Source organism: Nycticebus coucang, chromosome 12 (genome assembly GCF_027406575.1).
Source record: "Nycticebus coucang isolate mNycCou1 chromosome 12, mNycCou1.pri, whole genome shotgun sequence".
Taxonomy (NCBI): domain Eukaryota; kingdom Metazoa; phylum Chordata; class Mammalia; order Primates; family Lorisidae; genus Nycticebus; species Nycticebus coucang.
In genome coordinates, this window is record NC_069791.1 from 9,358,615 (window position 1) to 9,371,609 (window position 12,995).

Below are 12,995 nucleotides of genomic sequence, written 5' to 3' on the forward strand. Positions count from 1 at the left end.
TGTGGCTCAGTGAGTAGGGCGCTGGCCCCTATACCGAGGGTGGGGGGTTCAAACCCAGCCCCGGCCAAACTGCAACAAAAAAAATAGCCGGGCATTGTGGCGGGCGCCTGTAGTCCCAGCTGCTCGGGAGGCTGAGGCAAGAGAATCACGTAAGCCCAGGAGCTGGAGGTTGCTGTGAGCTGTGTGACACCACAGCACTCTACCAAGGGCAGTAAAGTGAGACTCTGTCTCTACAAAAAAAAAAAAAAAAAAATACTCAGGAAAAAAAATTCCACAAAGTTCCAAAAAGCAAGCCATGAATTTGTAGCACAGCTAGTACTACATTAAATCCATTCAAATGAAGTGATGTTTAGGCATTTACTTTAGGTATTACAAGTAATCTAGAGCTGATTAAAAATATACAGGCAAGGCGAGGCGCTCATGCCTGTAATCTGAGCACTTTGGAAGGTGAGGCAGGAGGATTGCTAAAGCCCAGGAGTTTGAAGTTGCAGTGAGCTATGATGACACCACCACTGCACTCTACTTGTTCACAGACCACATGACTTTATTTGTTATTTATTTATTTATTGAGACGAGCTTCAAGCTGTTGCCCTGGGTAGAGTGCCATGGCGTCACAGCTCACAGCAACCTCCAACTCCTGGGCTTAAGAGATTCTCCTGCCTCAGCCTCCCAACTAGCTGGGACTACAGGCGCCCGCCACCACGCCTGGCTATTTTTTGCTTGTAGTTGTTAATGTTTGGCAAGCCCGGGCTAGATTCAAACCCACAAGCTCTGGTGTATGTGGCTGGCACCTTAGCCGCTTGAGCCACAGGCGCCTAGACAACATGATTTTATATAAAGAAAATCCTAAAGATGCTGGGGAAAAAGCTATTAGAAGTACAAATTCAGCAACTTTCAGGATACAAAATCAATTCACAAAGTCAGTTGTGTTTCTATACACTAACGATGAAAAATTTGGAAAGGAAATTAAGAACATCATTCCACTTAACAATAGCAACAAAAATCCTTCAGAATAAGGTCAACCAAGGAGACAAAAGACTTATACACTGAAAACAAAACATTGCTAAAAGAAATTATAGAAGACGTGGCTCAGCGCCTGTGGCTCAAGCGGCTAAGGCACCAGCCACATACACCTGAGCTGGCAGGTTCAAATCCAGGCTGGGTCCACCAAATAACAATGATGGCTACAACCAAAAAATAGCCGGGTGTTGTGGTGGGCGACTAGTCCCAGCTACTTGGGAGGCCGAGGCAGGAGAATCGCTTGAGCCCAAGAGTTGGAGGTTGCTGTGAGCTGTAATGCCACGGCACTCTACCCAGGGTGACAGCTTGAGGCTCTGTCTCAAAAAAAAAAAAAAGTATAGAAGATGTGTAGGTAGTATCTATAGTATAAGGAAAGACTTCCCGTGTACATGGATTAAAAGAATATTGCTGGGCGGCACCTGTAGCTCAAGGAGTAGGGCGCCGGTCCCATATGCCGGAGGTGGCGGGTTCAAATCCAGCCCCGGCCAAAAACCACAAAAAAAAAAAAAAAAGAATATTGCTAAGCTGTCAACACGAACTAAAGAATTTTACAGATTAAAAAAAAAAAAAGACTTTAGCAGATTTAATTCAATCCCTAACAAAATCTCAATGATGTTTATTACAGAATTTTAAAAAAAATCTATCTTAAAATTCATCTGGAATTTCAAGAGACCCCAAATAGCCAAAATAATCTTGAAAAGGAACAAAGTTGGAGGACAGACACTTTCTTATTTCAAAATGTATGGAATAAAATAGAAACTCCAAAAATATGATCAAATTATCTCTCTTTTTTTTTTTTTTTGAGACAGTCTCACTATGTTGCCCTCGGTAGAGTGCTATGGAATCACAGCTCACAGCAACCTTGAATTCTTGGACTTAAGCGATTCTCCTGCCTCAGCCTCCCAAGTAGCTGTGACTACAGACGCCTGCCACAACGCCCAGCTATCTTTTTGTTGTTGTTGTTATTGTTGTTTAGCTGGCCCTGGTGGGGTTCAAACCCATCAGTCCCAGAATTAACCACTGAACTATGAGCACCAAGCTGGGCTCTCACTTTTGCTCTGGCTGGTCTTTAACTCCTAAACTCAACCACCCACCTTGGCCTCCCAGAGTGTTAGGATTACAGACATGAGCCACCACATCTGGCCTTCAGAGATATTTTGACAAGGGTGTCAAGACCTTTCAATGGAGAAAGGATATCCTTTAACACAAATGGGAAAACTGGAATTAACATACAAAAGAGGGTGGCGCCTGTGGCTCAGTGGGTAGGGCACTGGCCCCATATACCACGGGTGGCGGGTTTGAACTTGACCCCCACCAAACTGCAAGAAAAAAGAGCTGGGCGTGTGGCAGGCACCTGTAGTTCCAGCTACTCAGGAGGCTGAGGCAAGAGAATCGCCTAAGCCCAGGAGCTGGAGGTTGCTGAGCTGTGATTTCACAGCACTCTACTGAGGGCGATAAAGTGAGACTCTGTCTCTTAAAAAAAAAAAAAAAAAAGGACGGTGCCTGTGGCTCAGTGAGCAGGGCACTGGCCCCATATACCGATGGTGGTGGGTTCAAACCCAGCCCTAGCCAAACTGCAACAACAAAAAAATAGCCAGGCGTTGTGGCAGGCGCCTGTAGTCCCAGCTACTGGGGAGGCTGAGGCAAGAGAATTGCCTAAACCCAGGAGTTGGAGGTTGCTGTGAGCTGTGATGTCATAGCACTCTCTACCAAGGGTGATAAAGTGAGACTGTCTCTAAAAAAAAAAAAAAACACATGCAAAAGAATGCAGTGGGACCTACTTTACACTACATATAAGAATTATATATATATATATATATATATAAAAGAATTGATCTTGGGCGGCGCCTGTGGCTCAAGGAGTAGGGTGCCGGTCCCATATGCCGGAGGTGGCGGGTTCAAACCTAGCCCCGGCCAAAAAAAAAAGAATTGATCTTACATTAGGATCAAAACCCTAATGTAAGACTTAGATCTATAAACTTTTTTTTTTTTTTTTGGTTTTTGGCCGGGGCTAGGTTTGAACCCGCCACCTCCAGCATATGGGACCGGCGCCCTACTCCTTGAGCCACAGGCGCAGCCCATAGATCTATAAACTTTTAGAAAAAAGGCTGCCATCCCAGCACTTTGGGGGGCCAAGATGGGAGCATCACTTGAGGCCAGGAGTTCAAGACCAGCAAGAGAAGCATAGTGAGACCTTGTCTCCACACAAAATTATTTATTTATATTTTTATTTTTTTAGAGACAGAGTCTCACTTTATCACCCTTGGTAGAATGCCATGGCATCACAGCTCACAGCAAACTGCAGCTCCTGGGCTTAGACAATTCTCTTGCCTCAGCCTCCCAAGCAGCTGGGACCACAGGTGCCTGCCACAACGCCTGGCTATTTTTTTGTTGCAGTTGGCCAGGGCCGGGCTTGAACCCGCTACCCTGGGTATATGGGGCCGGTGCCCTACCCACTGAGCCACAGGCGCTGCCCTCCACACAAAATTTTTCAAAAAAAATTTACCCAGGTGCAATGGTGTGTGCCTATATTCCCAATTTCTCAAGAGGCTAAGGCAGAAGAATCACTAAAGCCGTAAGTTTGACGTTACAATAAGCTATGCTCTTGCTACTGCACTCCAGCCTGGGTGACAGACCAAGACTCTATCTATATAAATAAATAAGTATTTAAATATAAAAACAATTTTTTTTTTTTAGACAAAGTCTCAATATATCACCCTGGGTACAGTGCCGTGGTGTCACAGCTCACAGCAACACAAACTCTTGGGCTTAGGTGATTCTCTTGCCTCAGCCTCCTGAATACATGGAACTACAGGTTCCTGCCACAATGCCCGGCTATATTTTCTGGCAGTTTGGCCGGGGCAGGGTTTGAACTCGCCACCCTCGATATCTGGGGCCGGCGACCTACCCACTGAGCCACAGGCGCCACCCCGCCCGGCTATTTTTTGGTTGTAGTTGTCATTGTTGTTTGGCAGGCCAGGGCTGGATTCGAACCCGCCACCTCCGGTATATGTGGCTGAGCTACAGGCACCGAGCCTAAAATATAAAATTCTTAAAAGAAAACATGAGGGGCTGGGCGTGGTGGCTCACGCCTGTAGTCCCAGCGCTGTGGGAGGCCGAGGCGGGTGGATTGCCTGAGCTCAGAGGTTCAAGACCAGTATGAGAGGTTTGAGACCAGTATGAGCAGCAGTGAGTCAGAGCAAGACTCCGTCTCTACTAACATCAAAAACAGACAGACTTTGTGGTGGATGTCTGTAATCCCACCTACTGGGGAGGCAAGGAGACAGAGCATCTCCAGAGGAAGAACATCTAAAAAAAGAAGAAAGAAAAAGAACAAAAAAAAGAGTACTTCAAACAAGCAAGCTGAAATTAAAAATTAAAAAAAAAAGGGCGGATGGGCGGCGCCTGTGGCTCAGTCGGTAAGGCGCCGGCCCCATATACTGAGGGTGGCGGGTTCAAACCCGGCCCCGGCCAAACTGCAACCAAAAAATAGCCGGGCGTTGTGGCGGGCGCCTGTAGTCCCAGCTACTTGGGAGGCTGAGGCAAGAGAATCGCTTAAGCCCAGGAGTTGGAGGTTGCTGTGAGCTGTGTGAGGCCACGGCGCTCTACCGCAGGCCATAAAGTGAGACTCTGTCTCTACAAAAAAAAAAAAGAAAACATGAGGGGAAAATCTTCGTGACTGGATTTGACAATAATTTCTTGGATATGGCACCAAAAGCATAGGCAGCAAAAGTAAAAAACCAAAAAACTAGACTGCATCAACTTAAAACTTCTAAGCATCGGGCGGCGCCTATAGCTCAAGCAGCTAAGGTGCCAACCACATACGCCAGATCTGGAGGGTTGGAATCTGACCTGGGCCTGCCAAATAATGACAACTACAAGCAAAAAATAGCCAGGCATTGTGGTAGCTGCCTGTAGTCCCAGCTACTTGGGAGGCTGTGCAAGAGAATTGCTTAAGCCCAGAGTTGGAGGTTGCTGTGAGCTGTGTGACGCTACAGTACTCTACCCAGAGTGATGGCTTGAGGCTCTGTTTCAAAAAAAACAAAAACAAAAAACTTCTAGGCTCGGCGCCTGTGGCTCAAGCAGCTAGGGCACCAGCCACATACACCTGAACTGGTGGGTTCAAATCCAGCCTGGGCCCGCCCACCAAACAAAAATGACGGCTTGCAACCAAAAAAATAGCCGGGTGTTGCAGCGGGCACCTGTATTCCCAGCTACTTGGGAGGCAGAGGCAGGAGAATCACTTGAGCCCAGGAGTTGGAGGTTGCTGTGAGCTGTGATGCTATAGCACTCTACCCAGGGTGACAGCTTGAGGCTCTGTTTAAAAAAAAAACTTTTATGCATTGAAGGATACAATCAAGAGCATAAAAAGATAAAAAGACAAACTACGGTATGAGAGAAAATATTTGCAAATTATCTATTAGAAAAGGGATTAATATCTAGACTATATACAGAACTCCTAAAATTTAACAACAACAAAAATAACAACCCAATTAAATACTGGGCAAAGGGGCGGCGCCTGTGGCTCAGTCGGTAAGGCGCTGGCGCCATATTCTGAGAGTGGCGGGTTCAAACCCAGCCCCGGCTGAATTGCAACCAAAAAATAGCCAGGCGTTGTGGTGGGCGCCTGTAGTCCCAGCTACTCAGGAGACTGAGGCAAGAGAATCACTTAAGCCCAGGAGATGGAGGTTGCTGTGAGCTGTGTCATGCCATGGCACTCTACCCAGGGCCATAAAGTGAGACTCTGTCTCTACAAAAAATAAATAAATAAATAAATACTGGGCAAAGGACTTGAACAGACCTATCGCCAAAGAAGATTTACAAATTGCCTAGAAGTACATGAGAAGATGTTCAACATCACTAAACATCAGAGAAATATAAATCAAAACTACAATGAAGGCAGCGCCTATGGCTCAGTGGGCAGGGTACCAGCCCCATATACTGAGGGTGGCAGGTTCAAACCTGGCTCCTGCCAAACTGCAACAAAAAAATAGATGGGGGTTATGGCGGGCACCTATAGTCCCAGCTACTCGGGAGGCTGAGGCAAGGGAATCATCTAAGCTCAGAAGTTGGAGGTTGCTGTAAGCTGTGTGATGCCACGGCTCTCTACCGTGGGCGATAAAGTGAAACTCTGTCTCTACAAAAACAAGTGAAACTCTGTCTGCGCCTGTGGCTCAGTCGGTAGGGCGCCGGCCCCATATACTGAGGGTGGCGGGTTCAAACCCGGCCCCGGCCAAAACTGCAACCAAAAAATAGCCAGGCGTTGTGGCGGGCGCCTGTAGTCCCAGCTACTCGGGAGGCTGAGGCAAGAGAATCGCTTGGGCCCAGGAGTTGGAGGTTGCTGTGAGCTGTGCGAGGCCACGGCACTCTACCGAGGGCCATAAAGTGAGACTCTGTCTCTACAAAAAAAAAAAAAAAAACACAAAAAAAACCAAGAAGTACAAAGCTGGCCGGGCGCAGTGGCTCATACCTGTAATCATAGCACTCTGGGAGGCCAAGGTGGGTGGATTACTTGAGTTCAGGAGTTCAAGACCAGCCTGAACAAAAGAGAGTCTCTACTAAAAATAGAAAAACTGAGGCAAGAGGATCTGTTGAGCCTGAGTTGAAGGTTGCTGTGAGCTATACCTCCACAGCATGCTAGAGATTCTGTCTCAAAAATACAAAGCTTTGTGGGGAGCCAGGAGCAGTAGCTCACACTTTGTAATGCTAACACTCTGGTAGGCCAAGGTAGGAGGATTGCTGGAGGCCAGAAGCTTGAAGTTGTAGTGAATGATGATGACGCTATTGTACTCAAAGAAAAAAAAAAACATTTTGGGGGTCCAGGAAAAAAGTTCTCTTTGGAGCTGGAAAGTTGAATGTTTAGCAGAAGCTCAATATGAAAGGTAACATTTTAGGTGAATTGAAATGGTAAGGTAGGGCTTTGAAATCAGCTTCGACTGTAAGTTCTTGAAGGGCCACCATCCTACATTAGCAGGCTAGACTTAATTCAGTGAAGAAGAGTGAAGTGAACAAATGGACAGAAAGAAAGACCATTCCTGGCTTGGCACCTGTGGCTCAAGAGGCTAAGGCGTCAGCCACATACACCTGAGCTGGAGGGTTTGAATCCAGCCTGGGCCTGCCAAACAACAATGACAGCTGCAACCAAAAAATAGTCGGGCGGGCAGCGCCTGTGGCTCAGTCGGTAAGGCACCGGCCCCATATCCAAGGGTGGCGGGTTCAAACCCGGCCCTGGCCAAACTGCAACCAAAAAATAGCCGGGCATTGTGGCGGGCGCCTGTAGTCCCAGCAACTTGGGAGGCTGAGGCAAGAGAATCGCTTAAGCCCAAGAGCTGGAGGTTGCTGTGACTGTGTGAGGCCACAGCACTCTACAGAGGGCCATAAAGTGAGACTCTGTCTCTACAAAAAAAAAAAAAATAGCTGGGCGTTGTGATGGGTGCCTCTAATACCAGCTACTTGGGAGGCGGAGGCAAGAGAATCACTTGAGCCCAGGAGTTGGAGGTTGCTGTGAGTTGTAATGCCATTGCACTCTACCCAGGGTGACAGCTTGAGGCTCTGTCTCAAAAAAAAAAAAAAAAAAAGCCATTCCAGAAATAAACAACAACAAAGGGATCAAAGAGGCTGGACATGGTGGCTCATGTCTGCCATCCTAGCACCCCAGGCTATGACTGTAGCACTGTACTCCAGCCTGAGCCACAAAAATAAGACCTTGTCCCTAAGAACAAAAAATGTTTTATATAGGAAATACTAAGCTCTAGACTACTGGGTTGTTGGAAGATTGTTCAGGCAGCAGATACACAATTACTTGAGGGGAAGGAATAGGTGATGGAGAAATAGGTAACGATCTCATGAAGGATGTTTATTATAGTAGTAAAGTTAGTAATGAGGGCATAAAAATCAGAGGAGTGGGGCAGTGCCTGTGGCTCAGTGAGGATGAACCCGAGGGTGGGGGGTTCGAAACTGCCCCAGCCAAACTGCAACAAAAAAATAGCCAGGTGTTGTGGCGGGCGCCTATAGTCTCAGCTACTTGGGAGGCTAAGGCAAGAGAACTGCCTAAGCCCAAGAGCTGGAGGTTGCTGTGAGCTGTGATGCCATGCACTGTACCGAGGGCGACGAACTAAGACTCTGTCTCAAAAAAAAAAAAATCAGAGCGGTGTGCTACAAATGGCAAGGAGGGATCAAAGGAAAGACACCCCCACTACATTTTTTTTTTTTTTGTCAACCTTTTATTGGTAAAAGTATTTACATAGGGAAAGTACTCTGACTCATAGGTAATACACGTCAGTTAAACTATAGAGACTCCTTGGAGCCAAATTATTTTCAAATTTAGATATTCCACCTGGTTATTGTAAGTATAATTATTTTAGTGTGCTTATATGCAACAGAACAAAAACTGTTTTTTCTCCCCACAAATATCATATTTAAAACTTCCAAATTCTGAATTCACTGATGCATTTATTTCTTTTTTCATTCAATACCTAATAAATGAATTTCTTCTGTATGCCTAATTGTGTATGGTTTGTTCACTATTATATTCCAAAAAGTGAGATAATCTCTAACATCTAGTAGTCATGCAATAAAAGTGATGAGCATAGAGATTAAACTTTTTGATACTGTACATTTTAACAATCTGAGTTAACTTAGTCCTCATAACAGAACTAATAGCTACACCAGGCAAATTTGATTTGATGGAAACTAGAAGGAAAGGTAGTAAATATACAAAGAGAAAATTCTCTCTCCCTGTTGGAAAGCCTAAGTGATTACAGGATTGTTTCTCATTCTCTTCTCTCTCCTGAGTAAACACTCTTGACAATGTCAGGTAACTCAAGCTTCTCAAAGATTAATAATCTGGCAACATTGGGTGGTGCATGTGGCTCAGTGAGTAGGGCACCAACGCCATATACCGAGGGTGGCGGATTCAAACCCAGCCCCGGCCAAACTGCAACAAAAAAATAGCCGGGCGTTGTGGTGGGCGCCTGTAGTCCCAGCTGCTCGGGAGGCTGAGGCAAGAAAATCACCTAAGCCCAAGAGCTGGAGGTTGCTGTAAGCTGTGATGCCACGCACTCTACTGAGGGTGACAAAGTGAGACTCTGTCTCTACAAAAAAAAAAGAATCTGGCAACATCCACCGTGAGTCCTACATTCATCATAACCTCCTCTCCCATCTTTAATATATTAACATCAAGAAGAAATAGATATTTATACAAAACGGGGGAAGGTAAACTATTCCAAGTTAAACACAATCCCGTTGCTTTCTTCCCAAAGGAAATCATTGTTAATGCTATGAGGAGTTAAATTATAATAACACATGCCCGGGAGATGATGTCAGGGAAGGCGTGGCTAGGCTCTTTACAAGTATGAAATTCCTTTACTCCCAAACATTTCCTCTTTCCACCTCACCTATATAGAAATCTCTCTACTGAGGCAATTTTAAACATTGAAGAAACAGTGTTGAGACCCTACAACTGATCTTTTTACTTCAGCTTAAAAAAAAATGAACCAAGATTTATCAAAGACCATAAAAAACTGATGTTTAAGGGATAAAAACTTACTTATCAGAAACAATAAACACCATTCACATTTTAGTGTGATGGACACATTCAAAGCCCTGACATTAGATAAGGTATCCATGTAATAAAAACATTTGTACCCCATTATTTTGAAATTAAAAAAAGAAAATGTTTTTTTAAAAAAAGCAAAAAAACTCTGAAGTCAACATGACCTAAACAAGCACACACACACCCTTCTTAAATTATCTTGCAGAATCCTTCCTTAAAACTCACATTTTCCCCTTTTTTTTTTTATTTATTATTTTTTTTTGTAGAGACAGAGTCTCACTGTACCACCCTTGGGTAGAGTGCCGTGGTGTCACACGGCTCACAGCAACCTCTAACTCTTGGGCTTACGCGATTCTCTTGCCTCAGCCTCCCGAGCAGCTGGGACTACAGGCGCCCGCCACAACGCCCGGCTATTTTTTTGTAGCAGTTTGGCCGGGGCTGGGTTTGAACCCGCCACCCTCGGCATATGGGGCCGGCACCCTACTTACCGAGCCACAGGCGCCGCCCACATTTTCCCCTTTAAATCCAAAGAAAGGAATGTAAATTTAATACCAAGGACAGAATTTTATTCTGAGAAAAGAATCTTCCTTTATTAGGTATTTTACATTTGTAGACTGCATTCTTTTGTTTACCACCAGATAAAAAAAGAGTAAGAAAACTATGAGACCAACCACAACAGCTCAGCCTATAATTCCAGCACTCTGGGAGACCTAGGCAGAAGGATCCCTTATGGCCAGCAGTTCAAGACCAGGCTGGGAGAGAATAGCAAGCTCCACATTTCTACAAATAATAAAGAAATTAGCCAGGCATATAGTGTCACATGCCTGTAGTCCTAGCTATTTGGAGGTTGAGGCTAGAGGATCACTTGAGCCTAGAAGTTTGAAGCTCTAGTGAGCTATGATGATGCCACTGAATTCCAGCCTTGATGACAGAGAGAGACTTGGTCTCTAAAAAACTATTTTAAAAAATTTAAATTAAAAGAAAAAAGAAAACCATGATTATCATGGGTTCCTCCGTAAACACCTTCTCTGATAAATACATATCTTCTTTCTTTTTTTTTTTTTTTTTTTTTGAGACAGTCTCACTATGTTGCCCTGGCTAGAGTGATATGACGTCACAAGCTCACAGCAACTTCAAACTCCTGGGTTCAAGTGATTCTCTGGTCACAGCCTCCTGAGTAGCTGGGACTACAGGCACCCACCACAACGCCCAGCTATTTTTCAGTTATAGTTGTCCTTGTTTGGCAGGCCTGGGCTGGATTCAAACCTGCCAGCTCTAGTGTATGTGGCTGGTGCTCTAGCCACTGAGCTACAGGCGCCGAGCGTTTGTTTTTTGTTTGTTTGTTTGTTTGTTTGTTTTGAGATAGGATCTCATTCTATCACCCAGGCCAGAGTGCACTGGCATGATCATAGCTCACTGTGACCTCCAACTTCTGGGCTCAAGCGATCCTCTTGCACTAGCCTCCTAAGTAGCTGGAACTACAGGTATGAGCCACCATGCCTGGTTCTCATTTTTTTTTTTTTGTAGAGATAGTCTCATTTGTCACCCTCGGTAGAGTGCTGTGGCATCACAGCTCACAGCAACCTCCAACTCCTGAGCTTAGGCGATTCTTTTGCCTCAGCCTCCCAAGTAGCTGGGACCACAGGCGCCCGCCACAACACCCGGCCATTTTTTGTTGCAGTTTGGCTGGGGCCGGGCTTGAACCCATCACCCTTGGCATATGGGGCCGGCACCACAGGCGCCGCCCCTGGCCCTCATTTTTTAAAATGGCATGTCTTACACTTATTACTAAAAACTAATAAAAATTATTTTTAGCCAGGTGCGGTGTCTCATGTCTGTAATCCTAGCTTTCTGGGAGGCTGAGGCAGGTGGATTGCCCTGAGCTCCCAGGTTCGAGACCAGCCTAAGCAAGACTGAGACCCCATAACTAAAAATAGCCAGGTGCTGTGGCACGCATCTATAGTCCCAGATACTTGGGAGGCTAAGGCAAGAGAATTGCTTGAGCCCAAGAGTTGGAGGTTGCTGTGAGCTATGATGTCACAGCATTCTACCGAGAGTGAAAAAGTGAGGCACTCTGGGTGGCTCAAAGGAGTAGGGCGCCAGCCCCAGATGCCAGAGGTGGCAGGTTCAAACCCGGCCCCGGCCAAAAACTGCAAAAAAAAAAAAAAAAAAAAAAAAATATATATATATATATATATAATTTTTTAAAATTTAACCTTAGGTATGAAAGCTCACAAATTACAAAAGTAAACGCATCTAAAACACTTCTCAAAACAGAGAAAGAAACATACTATGTCCTACTTGTCAATAGCAAGACAAACAGCAAAGTAGTAACGCTTTAGTTTAAAAACACATAACAGGGACGGCACCTGTGGCTCAGTTGGTAAGGTGCCGGCCCCATATACCGAGGGTGGCGGGTTCAAACCCGGCCCTGGCCAAACTGCAACAAAAAAATAGCCGGGCGTTGTGGCGGGCACCTGTAGTCCCAGCTACTTGGGAGGCTGAGGCAAGAGAATCACTTAAGCTTAGGAGTTGGAGGTTGCTGTGAGCTGTGTGATGCCATGGCACTCTATCGAGGGCCATAAAGTGAGACTCTGTCTCTACAAAAAAAAAACACATAACAGGGCTGGGTATAGTGGCTTATTTCTGTAATCCCAAACTTTTAAGAGGTCAAGGCAGGAGGATTGCTCAAGCCCAGGAGTTTGAGACCCAGCTGGGCAACATTGTGAGTCTCTAGAAAACATCTCTAGAAAAAAGGAATTAAAAGAAAATAGTCAGAGACAGTGGTGGGCACCTGTAGTCCCAGCTATTCGGGAGGCTGAGGCAGGAGGATTGCTTGAGCCTAGGAGTTTGAGGCTATAGTCAGCTATGATCATGGGCAACAAAATCAGATCCTGTCTCAAAATACATGTTACTTTTTTTTTTTTTTTTTTGCAATTTTGGCTGGGGCCGGGCTTGAACCCGCCACCTCTGGTATATGTGGCTGGCACCCTACTCCTTGAGCCACAGGCGCCGCCCCATAAGTTACATTTTTTTTTTCTTTTTTCTTTTTTTTGTAGAGACAGAGTTTCACTTTATTGCCCTCGGTAGAGTGCCGTGGCGTCACACAGCTCACAGCAACCTCCAACTCCTGGGCTTAGGTGATTCTCCTGCCTCAGCCTCCCGAGTAGCTGGGACTACAGGCGTCCGCCACAATGCCCGGCTATTTTTTTGTTGCAGTTTGGCGGGGGCTGGGCTTGAACCCGCCACCCTCGGTATGTGGGACCGGCGCCCTGCTCACTGAGCCACAGGCGCCGCCCCATAAGTTACATTTTTAAAAATCCAACATTCACAACTCTTTCTATATATACATATATATACACAGACATACGATATATATGTATGTGTGTATAGTATACACACACAAGGTACTGTAGGAGCT

At 45.5% G+C, this 12,995-nt stretch overlaps 1 protein-coding gene across 2 annotated transcripts in view; it reads right to left on the reverse strand.

Annotated features, from left to right (window-relative positions):
• Positions 1–12,995, reverse strand: part of RBMS2 (RNA binding motif single stranded interacting protein 2) — a 62,032-nt gene that overhangs the window by 45,825 nt on the left and 3,212 nt on the right. The gene's annotated exons all lie outside the window — the stretch shown is intronic.